Below are 12,644 nucleotides of genomic sequence, written 5' to 3' on the forward strand. Positions count from 1 at the left end.
AAACGCGGAAGCTTCAGTGGAATGAAGTGAAGCTGGTTGTGCGAAGGGGGTGTCTTGGTGACTTGGTGGAGTCACCCGCCCGTTGTGCATGAAGACAAGGTTCGATTGTGAAGTGCGGAAGGCAATTTATGTGAGGGTGTGCCCGCCCGCCTTGGGTAAGGAAATCTTGGTTGTCACATGGTGGTGTGACGAGGTTGTAAATTTGGCTAAGTATGAAACTTGGAGTTTCCAAGTATACTTGTAAAGCATTGTAACTTTGTAAAGTTGTAAAATATATTATCCGAGCAGACTCATTGTTCAGGGAGTTTCCCCTCCCTTTGTACTATGTAATTGTGTTCTCATTCATAATTGTTGTTGATAATGAATGTGTATGGGTGTTCATTGGTATAAAGGAAAACATAATAATACTTGGTTGCGAAACACAAACTAGGTAGGATAAGTGGTTAGGGGTAGTCCACGAACATAAGTATTGGTGAAAAGAAAGTGTTCGGTGGTGCTACACCTCGCCAGGAGTGGTTGAAATACTATTGCCGGCCTAGGGGCATGACAGTTGGTATCAGAGCTAGTATGAAGACTTGGAGAAGCCTTGCAGGAAGCTGGGTGAAGCAGGTGTTTTAATAATTGACAATTGGTGATAGTGAAGCAGGTACTTGCAGGTGAAGGAAGTTGTTTCACATACAAGTGGGACACGAGCTGGTTCAGGTTGCACGCAAATTGGTGAAGCTATTGGATGGTGGAAACTAGATCGTAAAAAGGAAGGAAGCTATTAGCAATGGCAGCTGAATCCCAGGCTGGGTCTAGTCACGGTGTGAAGGATACTACTATGGCATTCATGGAAAAGGTGTTTTAAAAGATGGAGGACTTAGAGGCTTACTAGACTAAGATGATGGACTTCGTTGAGAAGAATCAAGAGGCCAATTCGAAGATGAGGGAAGAGCTCGAAGAACTCTGGACTCAGCACAAGTACATTGATATTATGTGTACACAACTTGAAGCAAAGGTCAAGGAGATTGAAGAGGCAAGAGATCGAGGCTTGGTAGAGATCGTGGACTTGCAGAAATCTCTTGACGAAACCAGAGATGAGATAGCAGTGTTGAAGAAGGCCGTGAGGCATAACTCAGGTGGAGGAGTGCCTCATGTGAATGTCAAGGAACTGGAACCTTATGATGGTATAAGGAGTGCAAAGACACTTAGAAACTTTCTATGGGACATGGAGCAATACTTGGAACACTTGGGTCTATCTGATGATGAGACGAAGGTGAAGGTAGCTGCTCAGTTCTTGACGAAGGATGCTAAGATGTGGTGGCGAAGGAGGATGGATCAGATTACCAATGGTAGTGCTGATGACATTACTTTGTGGGATGATATGAAGAAAGCTTTGCAGACCCATTTCAATCCTCAAGATGAAACGTTGGAAACAAGGATGAAGATTAAGTTCATAAAGCAGACAGGGAACCTACAGACATATCAGCGAGAGTTTGCAAGTGCGGTTTTGGAACTTCTTGACATGGAGGAGAGGGACAAGGTGTTCAACTTCATTATTGGATTAAAGCCTTGGGCACGCAATGAAGTGAAGAGGCAGAAGATTAAAAAACTTGAGGAAGATTTTGCTGATGTGGGCAAGTTGGTGGAGCATTATGATGAGACTTCTGATGATAGGAAGAAGAAGTCTGATAAGCTGAAAGAGAAGAAGAAGGATGATGCTTCGAAATTGGATGATAAGTCGAAGACGAAGAAAGCGTTGAAGTGTTGGATATGTGCTGAACCACATATGGTGAAGAATTGTCCTTCCAGAGCAAAAGTGGTTGCTTAATACACAATCTAATATGAACAATGAAGAAGATTCTATGGGGATGATGCAGATACTTGGTGCTGCTGCTGCTATAGAGGTGGTCTCTCGGAGAGATCCTGAGAGGAACAGTTTGGAGTATGTTCAGATGAAGATTCAGAGCATTGATATACTCACTATGGTGGATAGTGGGGCTACTCAAAACTTCATAAGTGAAGATACTGCGAGAAGAATTGGGCTGAAGTTTGTACCGATGAAGGCACAGATGAAGACAATGAATTCTCCTCTTGATTGTGTTCTTGGTGTAGCTAAAAAAGTGGACACAATAGTAGATGAGTGGACAGGGAAAGTCGACTTCACTATAGTGTGGATAGATGACTATGAAGCTGTATTGGGAATGGAATTCTTGAAAAAATTCGATACTATGATTGTTCCACATTTGAAGAAGTTGTACATTTCCAATGGAAGGGAAGATGTACCCATTCATGTTCCAACCATTGGAGTGACAAAGCCTGATTGTAAGTTGGCAATGATGCAAATGGAGGATGAGAAGTGAATGGAAGATATGAGTAAGTGGTTGTCTATGGTTTAGACAAAGCTTATCGAGAAATCATTGGTCATTAGGACGCTTTCGGATAGTATCTTGGATTTGTCAAGAAGGCTAGAAGTGGTTGAGGATGATCATGATGATGAGGAGGCTTATGTGAGGCCGCATGTCCGGGAGGAGGATCGGGTCACTTATCTAAGAAGGAAGGAGATGGAAAATCCTGACAGTTGGATTGAGATGATTAGTGAGGGTGAGCCTTCAGGCTCTACTTCCTCTACATCTTCTTAGATGACATAGAAGATGGGGCTCATTGTTAGCTGCTCATGGCAGTGAGTCCTTAAAACGGGATGAGCAGGTATGGCAGATGGTGTAGGGATGGCTTGGAATCAAGTGTCATGACATGTTGCAGATGGGATGAAGTTTCCATAAACTGAGCATGGGAGAGATTCTTGGTGAGTCCAGGATGTGGCAGAATCCGGGATAGACTGGTGAAGGCATAAGGATGGACATTCTTATGATTCGAGCATGACAGTTAGACTGATCACCTGACTAGTTCAAGTCATGAGGGCTAGCAGTGTACCAGAGAGATGTTGGCATCACGCAGAAAAGGAGGACAGTGGACGGGATGGAACGACACATGATGGAGATGGTAGTTCTACATATGTTGCAGGGATGTTTGCAGTATGTGGAGGAGCTGACATCATGGACCGAGGATGAGACAGATGCTCTTGGTAGATGGCTACGAGGACACTATGTTATCGAGGACGACAATCACTTCAGGTGGAGGAGGATGTAAGGACCTGCGGTTTTGCACGAAGCGCGACCGCGTTCAATGATTGACGAGCAGTTGGGGAACTTGAACGAATGAGCTCAAACTTGATGTGCGATGGATTCATGTAATAATGCGAGCGCAAGAAGGAGTGCGACATGTTTATATGTGCGTGGGAGCATGATAAGATTATCCACGGCCGACCTACACTTGGAAGTAAAGCCGAAATGTATTAGGATGGTGTTTGCAAAGAGTAGGGGCATGGATTTACATGGTGGACAAGTCGGCTTGGGAAAGCCAATTCGCTCAACCATCCTTATATATACAACGAGGTGTTGGAGCAAAAGTTCATCAATTCAACAAGCAAAGTCTTCAAGGAAGATGTGTGTAGAAAAGGCCGCAGCAAAGAGGAAGGTGCAGTCGGCTTGGGAAAGCCAATTCGCTCAACCATCCTTATATATACAACGAGGTGTTGGAGCAAAAGTTCATCAATTCAACAAGCAAAGTCTTCAAGGAAGATGTGTGTAGAAAAGGCCGCAGCAAAGAGGAAGGCGCAGATGGTTATGCGCCCAAGTCTTTGGTAGGTCACTTGAATGCACAAGTTCAAACGAAAGCATAGAGCGAGGAGCACCCGCCGGTCAAAGTAGGGCATGCACAGGTGAAGGCGTGAGCACCTGATTGTGCAAGGTGTGCACGGTTGAAGGCGTGGGCCCCCAGTTGTGCGAAGGCACACGCGGGAAGGTGTGGATGACCCGATTGTGCGGTTGTGCATGGGTTCTTGGGCAGCTCGGGTGAGAGCCTGGCCCTCAAGCAGAGGCAACCGTGGAAGTTGTGCATGATGGAATGAATTGAAGCCAGTTGTGCGAAGGGGGTGTCTTGGTGAGTTGGTGGAGCCACCCGCCCACCGTGCACGAAGAAAAGGTTCGGTTGTGAAGTGCGGGGGGCAGCTCATGTCAGGGCGCGTGCGCCTGCCTTGGGCAAGGAAATCTTGGTTGTCACATGGTGGTGTGATGAGGTTGTAAATTTGGCTATGAAACTTGCTAGTGTTAAAAAATCATAGGATTATAGACAATGTTAAAAAATCATTGGATTATAGAAAATATGTGAGTGGTTAATGAACAAGACAATGAACTTTCTACTTTAGGGATCCGTTATGATTACTAGAGTGGTCAGATATTGGATTGAAGATCACTTTTTATCTTTTTTGTTATGGACAATATTTTTGTCAATGTTTTCGTGGAGCTGAACATCAAAGTGCTCTCCACAGGTTTGAATGTAACTATTTTTGAGGTAAAATAAAAGAGTTGGAAGAATTGTCCGAATAATAAAAAGTGATTGGAATCCAAGCAAAAGAATTGCAAATGTTTTTTATAGAGACAATGTTTGAATCGTGTTTTTGATGCTGGAAATGGATTCAGCACCATAAAACACGTCTAAGACACCTAAAATTTTGAAGTTTAACAACTATAATTTAGATTTACAAAACTTTCACAGCAATTCCTCTCCCTCATTAGACTAACGGGAAAATAAAATTCTATTGCCATTTCACATGGGAGAATATGGAAAAAAAGCCGGGCTGAAAAACACATAGTCAAGAGAGTGTCACAATGAAATGCCACTAGATATGCCAGAAATGGAAAATACAGGTTGCCTTCCTATCGTTTTAAACGCTTTCGACAGATTTTCTGGCCATTGTTTACTGGTTACGTGTTGAAAGACCCTCCGAAGGTGCTCCTTTGCCGTATCCCGTAATGGCCCAACAATATTAAAGAAGGAAGATAAGTTTAGATACTAAAAATTTGGCGGACACATCGGCTTAAATGCTTCAGAAAGATTTTCTGTCTCTCATAATTTATTGCTTACGTGTTAAAAGACCATGACAAAAAGATTTCCTGCAGCCCTTAGGAAGCGCACTTAGACCCACTAATAATCCAGAAACGATGGTTAAAATAAATGTTGATGCTAACGAACCCATTATGACTTATCCTCGAGAATCTTAAATCTATTGAAAAAATCGCGCTGTTTGAAATATCCAAATATTTCAGAGAACTAGATTTTATATCGAGCTCTCTGGCCATGGATTTGTAACCAAAGCTTACCAGCAGACATTACAATGGCTTTTTTGCATTTTCAATGGACTCTTATGTGTTTACAGTTGTGTATTACTATTGTGGCATTTGCTATGAACGTGCATGACATGAATATTGACGAATATCTTAATTACATCAATCCACCAGCAGTTCACAAGTTTCGGGTAATTTCTAATCTAATTACATCTTTAAATTTCTGCGCATATGCTATGTTATATTGTATACAATTTTACGTTATGTTATATGATAGTGTATACAATTTTCTAATAACATTTCTCTCCCTGCAGAATGAATATGGAGATACCATTCTCTGTGTATTGTACACTGATCAAATATCTCTCAAGGCAAGTGAAAATTTAAAACACTTAATAGCAATATACAGCTATGTAATAGTATTTTTAGCTTTTTATCTGGAATTTAATTCTAAATTTTAGAATATTTAGAAAATAATATTGAAAGATATAAAATCATAAACAAATAACTTTACTGCAAGTCCCATTACCAATTAGGGCTTCTGAAATTTTAATATTTCAAATAAATTTGCAATATTCCCAACCATATTCTGTCCATGTTATTTCTGAAACATTTCGAAACATCTTATTCGTCAATTTAGTGAGTTATTAATATGCGAGATGGCGTGGGCATAACCAATTTGTAGCAGATTTTGAATAAATCCACTGTGGGAAGCATTTTGCCTTTTTTCAACTCGGTTACAAGAAATAATGAAATAATGTGGTAGCATGCATTTTTGTTGAAGGGTTTGGAGCAACCGTCTGTGGTAGCCGGGGATGAACGAAAGACAGAGATGGTACGAAATTTTTCAAGGTTTGATATTAAAACAGGCTGTCCTGGAGACACAGTGGCAATTATGGAGACAAAACGTGAACATGTAGAATGGGCTGGATCTGTGACACGTTTTATAAACAGCAACAGGGAAATCATGACACGGTCAGCTAAAACTCTAAGGGGCGAAATCCAAGACAGAGATGACCGTATTGAGGATCCTGATGGCGTATTGGATGTTGAGGTATTGTTATATTTATATTTATATGCATACATACAGTGAATTGGTAATTAAGTAGAGTAATTTTTGCTATTTCATTATTATAGATAGAATGATTAATGTTTAGAGTTTAGATTTTCAAGTTTTACAAAAGTTAAATTTTAGATATTTTGATTTTTTTAATGAAATATATAAATGGTATAAACTCAATAATTTAAAATTGCAAATTTTCTAATTTTTTAATAGTTTTTAATTAATTGATTCAAAATAATAAATAATTTTTTTTTTTAACTAAATTGTTACTTTATAAATTAAATCAGAATTTATATAATAAAAAAACATATTATTACATCAAAATCAATAATTAATTTCATTAAAAATTATAAAAAAATTAATAATAAATTTGTTTTAGTTATTATGATAATGATGGTAGTGTTTAGTGAGACCAAACTTTGCTCTATTGGACCTAAAGAAACTAATTATTTAGTTTGATTTAAGATTTCGTTCTTATGGTCAAAAGCTTTGAGAGAAGCCTCCGGAGCTCACTTTAATTTTTTAATTTTTACAACGTAAAAGGCTAGGAAGGTTAGTATTGCAACAAAGATTTTGAAAGTTACATCTAATGTGTTGTACCCCGCGCACTCTAAGAGGAAGTGATTTTCATCCTGGACTCACAAAGATTGTAGAACCTTTCCATCTATCGTGTTCTAGCAACTCCCAAACCCATTGTTTCACTATGGAGTTCATAGAGTATGTTCTAATCTTCGCTATATTAATTTTCTTCTTTGAGCTAGTTAAAATAAAGAGATAATTTTGATCTTCTAGGGTGGGATTAATGACCTCGTCATAATATCGTAATTTGCTAAATCTTTCTCACACCACATTTTTTCTTTGAACTTAGTGGTAAAAATATTTTTAATGTTATTAATGTTTTCCAATGCAACATTCTGGTCGATCGCCCAATAGTTTAACTAGGCCTTGGTGTCTTTATAGAAACCTAGTTTGAGCCTTAGGTAGCTTTCACTAGAATTTAAAGCTAGCTTAGGAAGTATATGGTCTCCTATATTATTGAGTTTATGCTTTTACAACATAAGCCTAGTCATAGCTAGGCTATCCATAACGGAAAGACCCACTTCTATAAGGAGAGTAGGATTGGGTGTGTTGCTTTTAATTTTGAGGTTATATATTATAAAACACTTAATTTTCTCAATCCTTCTCGAGATAGATGCTACACCACTAAACCTCACATTCATATAAGATAACCGGAGTGACTAAAGTTTCAAAGAGGAACTTCTTTCTATCCCACATTATGAGATTTTTCATTTTACAATTATTTTCAAAACCAAAATAAGCTTTCCATCCCATTAATCATTTTCTCAATGCTATAGTTATCACTTAAAAATTAAATAGAAATGTATAAATCATCATGGAAAATCACAATTTTGATAAAAAATCAAAACAAACCATAAACATTAATATATTCTAAATAACTAATGTTATTGTATAATTAAATGATTAAACATAATATTAATTTAAATAGTTAATATTATATACTTAAATATAAGTTAAGCATAAATGTATTCGTATAAATATCTTATATTTATATATATATATATATATATATATATATATAAATAAATTTAAATAGATTTAATGGAATGGATATATATGTTTATGAGATTTCTTACTATAGAACTATTTAAAGTAGAGAGAAATCTTTTTCAACTGGAAAAAAATCAGTTTAGGGTTCAACACTACAAATCCTACTATCCCCATATTTCTTTGGCAGTTGGGGTTTTGGACCAGTCGACAAAGTCTTGTGGATCGTCCTGTCTTTCCTCATTTTTTTGTGGACATATTTCTCACTCATATTTAGATCCCATCCAAATAGCGAGGGAGTAGCTCCCTTCCTATTGAAAGCCGGAGAGTGAATCTAGACTAAGACCGGCAAAACCTCACTTGAATTAACTCTCTCACCCTTAATCACTCACATTCTCCGCCTTAATCACTCACATTCTTTGACATCCACCCGTGTAATGTGAATGGTTTAAATTAGAGAGTTAGTCTTTTTACTATAATGGAAATTATAATTTTATATATATATATATAGATATATATATTATTTGAAATTAATTTCAAAAACATTGATCAATAATAAATATTAATTTATTTTCAATAATTCTAGATAAATTTATTTTAACTATAGATTGAGTGTTGAGAGGATGTGATGTTTTAAGATGATTGTGAGCATTGTGCGACACTCATGATATTTCATCACAATTTACACAACTACTGTAACTTGGATTATGCCTAACTTTCTTCACACTTCGATGCTTAGTAAATTTTCCAATTCAATCTTATTATTCAATTATTACAATAACAGAAATAAGAATTCGATTAACATTCAACAGTTCTATAATTCTACGATATCGTAAAACAAAAAATATGGACACAGTATATGTGACAAGAGAGGGAAAGTCCCGAAACAATTTTTCCTTTTACTCATATTAAACTTCAAATAATATCTACAATAGATTTATAAAGGGGCCAACCATGTCCAAGCTCATGCGTTGCCCAAGTACAAAGAGTGGTAGTTGTTGGCCCAACCCAATGCACTAGCCAAATCGCCATGTCTCACAACCAGGCCATGCCCAACCATATGGTTAGCACCTCGCGTAGCAGAAACACCAAAAACTGTGCCCCAAAATAGCTAGGAAAACTAGACCTTGACCCTGCCCATAAATCAACTCACTTGGGCGAGCTCTCCTCGTTTTGCAACTTGCCTTAGCTACATTTTCAAACACTACAATGTGCACCTTGTGGGTCTACGATATCACACCCTTTACATTTTGGTGATATTGTAGACTTTTCCCTTTCTCTGATCTGCTCTGTGATATTACTTCCCTTGTGCAAAATGTCTTCCTTGCTCCCTCCACATCATGCAAACTTCTCTTTATACCTATGTGACCATGCTCTTTTGTAACTGACGCATCATTTTTTTCAAGTCGACTTGTCATTCAAGTTGTGTATTCATGTATGCATCGAGCTGACCCACACTTTGGTCATGCGTGATTCCTTCAGTGATTTCTACATGCCCTGCACGCGGTTTCTCACTCACACGATAAACTTTCAGGTGACATTACCTTCGTTCACATGACATCAGCCAATCCAACCGATTTCGTGTTGTCCATGCCATCCAAGTCCCTGTTGCCCATGTTTGTGCCATTTGAGTCCATGTCACCCATGTCACTCGAGCTTGTGTCACACGAGTTCGTGTCACCCGAGTTCATGACACTTGATTCCATGTCACCCTAGTTCCTGTTGCCCATGTTCGTGTAAACTAAGTTCATGTCACTTGAGTTCATGTCACCCAAGTTCATGTCACCCATGTCACTAGAGTTAATGTCACCTAGGTTCATGTCATGAAAGTTTGTGTCATGTGGGTAGGCACACCCATTGTGATGTTTCATCTATGTCTCACCTAACGTAGCACCCGATGCTCCAGCATGATGCAGGCGCGCCCCCCTCTAAGTGATGCATGCTACCACTATGTGCACTTGGGCGCCCCTCCTCCATTTTGGCATGCTTCTTGCAAGGGTCCACTCATTGTAAGGACACAATCATCATGCCTCCAAATTGTTTTCTCAATACCAAGAGAGCATGGCCGGTCATGGGCACCCATTGGTCTTGGTGCCAAGTCAGGGCTCTGAGATCCTCCCCCACTTCAAAATGGTTGTCTTCCTCGACAACAACTCCACTTAGCAACTCCACTGCCAAGTCCATATGTATTAAAGTGGCACTCTCTCCAACACCAATCATTTATTGTACATGAACTCCTTGCCTTCATCACACAAACATTCATCAAGACCCATGAGTCAATGTCGGAAAGGCTTCTCAATATCATGGTCATCACCCACAACTGATTGGAATCCTTCACAATGCCTCAACTCATGGAAGGTTACTCCCCCAACTCAGTTGTATGCTTTGCTCAAACTCATATTGTCCCAATCCATTGAATATCATCATCATGTGAACTACTACTTCCATACTCCAACTCAATTTAAGCACATCTCAGTGCACTGCATGTCCCCATGACTCGAATTACTTAGATGATCAATCTAACCATCACGTCCAAATCCATTAGAATTCACTTCCTCATGGCTTCGTCAGTCATTTCTTTACCAATTCGTCACATAATCAACTCGATTAAGAATTCTCCCCATCCCCATGCATCAACCCTATAGCCAATACTCATTGTGCCACATCTAGGTCCATGACGAAAACTTCATCTCATCTATGATATGTTTACCATTAACATTGATAGAGGGAAAAATCTCCACTTGCCTCATCGTGTCATTCATGTGATGCCTATGGTCATAGACCAACAACCTCCATGTCTATTGAAATGGTTAGGTCTCATCAAACTCAATCCATGCCAAAGGACTCCCACTAAGGCATGTTCTTTGGTGCAACCAGCATCAAACTCCAAGGTGTCTCACTCCTATCACATCAATCAAGTCACTCCTCACGAGCATGTCCCATACTATCCCAAAGATATTTGTTCAATTCCGCATCAAACTCAAGTCAAAACTAACCTCAACTCCTTAACGAATCAGATAGTCCAAGAACACCATCTGAAGTCTTCATCAGCTATAACTTCCTTCAAGTCATCATAGGCTCCTCTAAACCATCTTCATCCAACACTTTAGGGAAGCACACTTATCTCAGTCACAAGTCCCATCACGAGTTCCTCTACCCTCTTCATTGAATGAATGGTCTCGTAGGTCTCCCATGTGTTAAAAAAAACCATGGATTTATTGTTCGAATGAGCCCAATACCTATATCATTCCATCTACAAAACATCATTGTATGGAATCAATACATCCATTCTATACAACATCCACACTTGGCACTTCTTCTCAATGCACATATGCGACATCTCTACAAGTGCCCTTTCTTGATGTCCCTGATAAATTTTTCCATGCCCTTTCTCTTCTAATTCATGCACATAACTTTAGTAGCCCAACTTATTCCCTTCAACAAAAGAACTATAACTTTAGTCATTGCATCCATGCCTTCAGTTAAGTTAGTGCCCTCGGTCTCCCTACCCTCATATTTCCATAACATGTTCCTTCCATCACTATTTCTTCCCCCCACTAAAGGTTCACCAAATTCTTCTCCTTGGCCCAAGTGAAGATCCAGTGACGAAGTCAACCCAAATATGAATCATATTTCCTTCTTCACTTTGGTGTGCCCTTCCTTCATTCTTTCCATTATTCATGTTAGGAACTTAGCCAAACCTCCCTTCTTCTAAGCATGAATCACTCATATAATAAGCTAATCACGTTACACCCTTGTATTTGGCATTCACACCATCTACCCTAAGGTTGAATATAACCCAAAGAAGTCTTACAAAATCCAAAATCATCCATCGTGAAACTAAACCCAAACTCTCATCAACCTTTGATGTGAAAATCATCCATCGCATGTTCCTCTTGATCAACACAAGGGGATCCATCATATGACTTCCATCAATAGCTTCATCTTTCTTCCATGATTGTGATACACATGAATATGGTCTAACTTTTCTAAGCTACATCTCACCAAGTTCTACCTCTTTGATCAATAAAGTAGCAACACTTATTTCTTCATGCTCATTACCATTGTCAACTACTTCCTTCAATGACTGCGACATGTCCATGTATGGTCCAACGATAGTAGGAACCATCCCACGAACCTCTTCCTCTTTTGTATGCATGTTCACAACACTAACATCACACTTGAGCATTGGACCAACTTCCTCTTCATAAATCACAACTTCTCCTTCGTCACAGTTAGGAGCTTTCCCAACCGACCAACCAAGTTGAATAATATCCCTTTTAACATTGTCATCCGAAACTTCAATATCCTTTCGCAATCATAGACTCTCTTCCTTCATGAGACCCAACTTGAACATGAGCTCCATAAGTCTATGATGGCCCTTTTGTAGGCCTACCATCGTGCTCCGTAACCTTCAACTTGTTCACAACCTTGATCACAACCCCTTTCCATCTTCTACCCAAATTCTTGAAGTGCCCAACTTTGCAAAGTAGGCTTTCATACCATCTATCACAGACCCACACTATGATGCCTTAAGACCACCATGGGCACTAACAAAATTTTGTCGCAATTTACATAAGTACTCTAACCAGGACTAAACACAACTTTCTTCACACTTCAATGCTTAATATATATTCCAATTCAATCTTCTTACTCAATTATTACAACAGTGGAAATAAAACTTTCATTAACATTCAATAGTTCCACAATTTTGTGATATCCGAAAACCTATATTAGGAAGACAATATATGCGATGGGAGGGACAACTCGCAAAACACTTTTGATATTTACTCTTATTAAAATTGAAATAATATTTAAAATAGTTTTTATAAAGGGGCCAACCATGT

The sequence above is a fragment of the Pinus tabuliformis genome, chromosome Q, assembly GCF_031772625.1.
Source record: "Pinus tabuliformis cultivar Carrire ecotype Pingquan chromosome Q, CPIR1, whole genome shotgun sequence".
Classification (NCBI taxonomy): Eukaryota; Viridiplantae; Streptophyta; class Pinopsida; order Pinales; family Pinaceae; genus Pinus; species Pinus tabuliformis.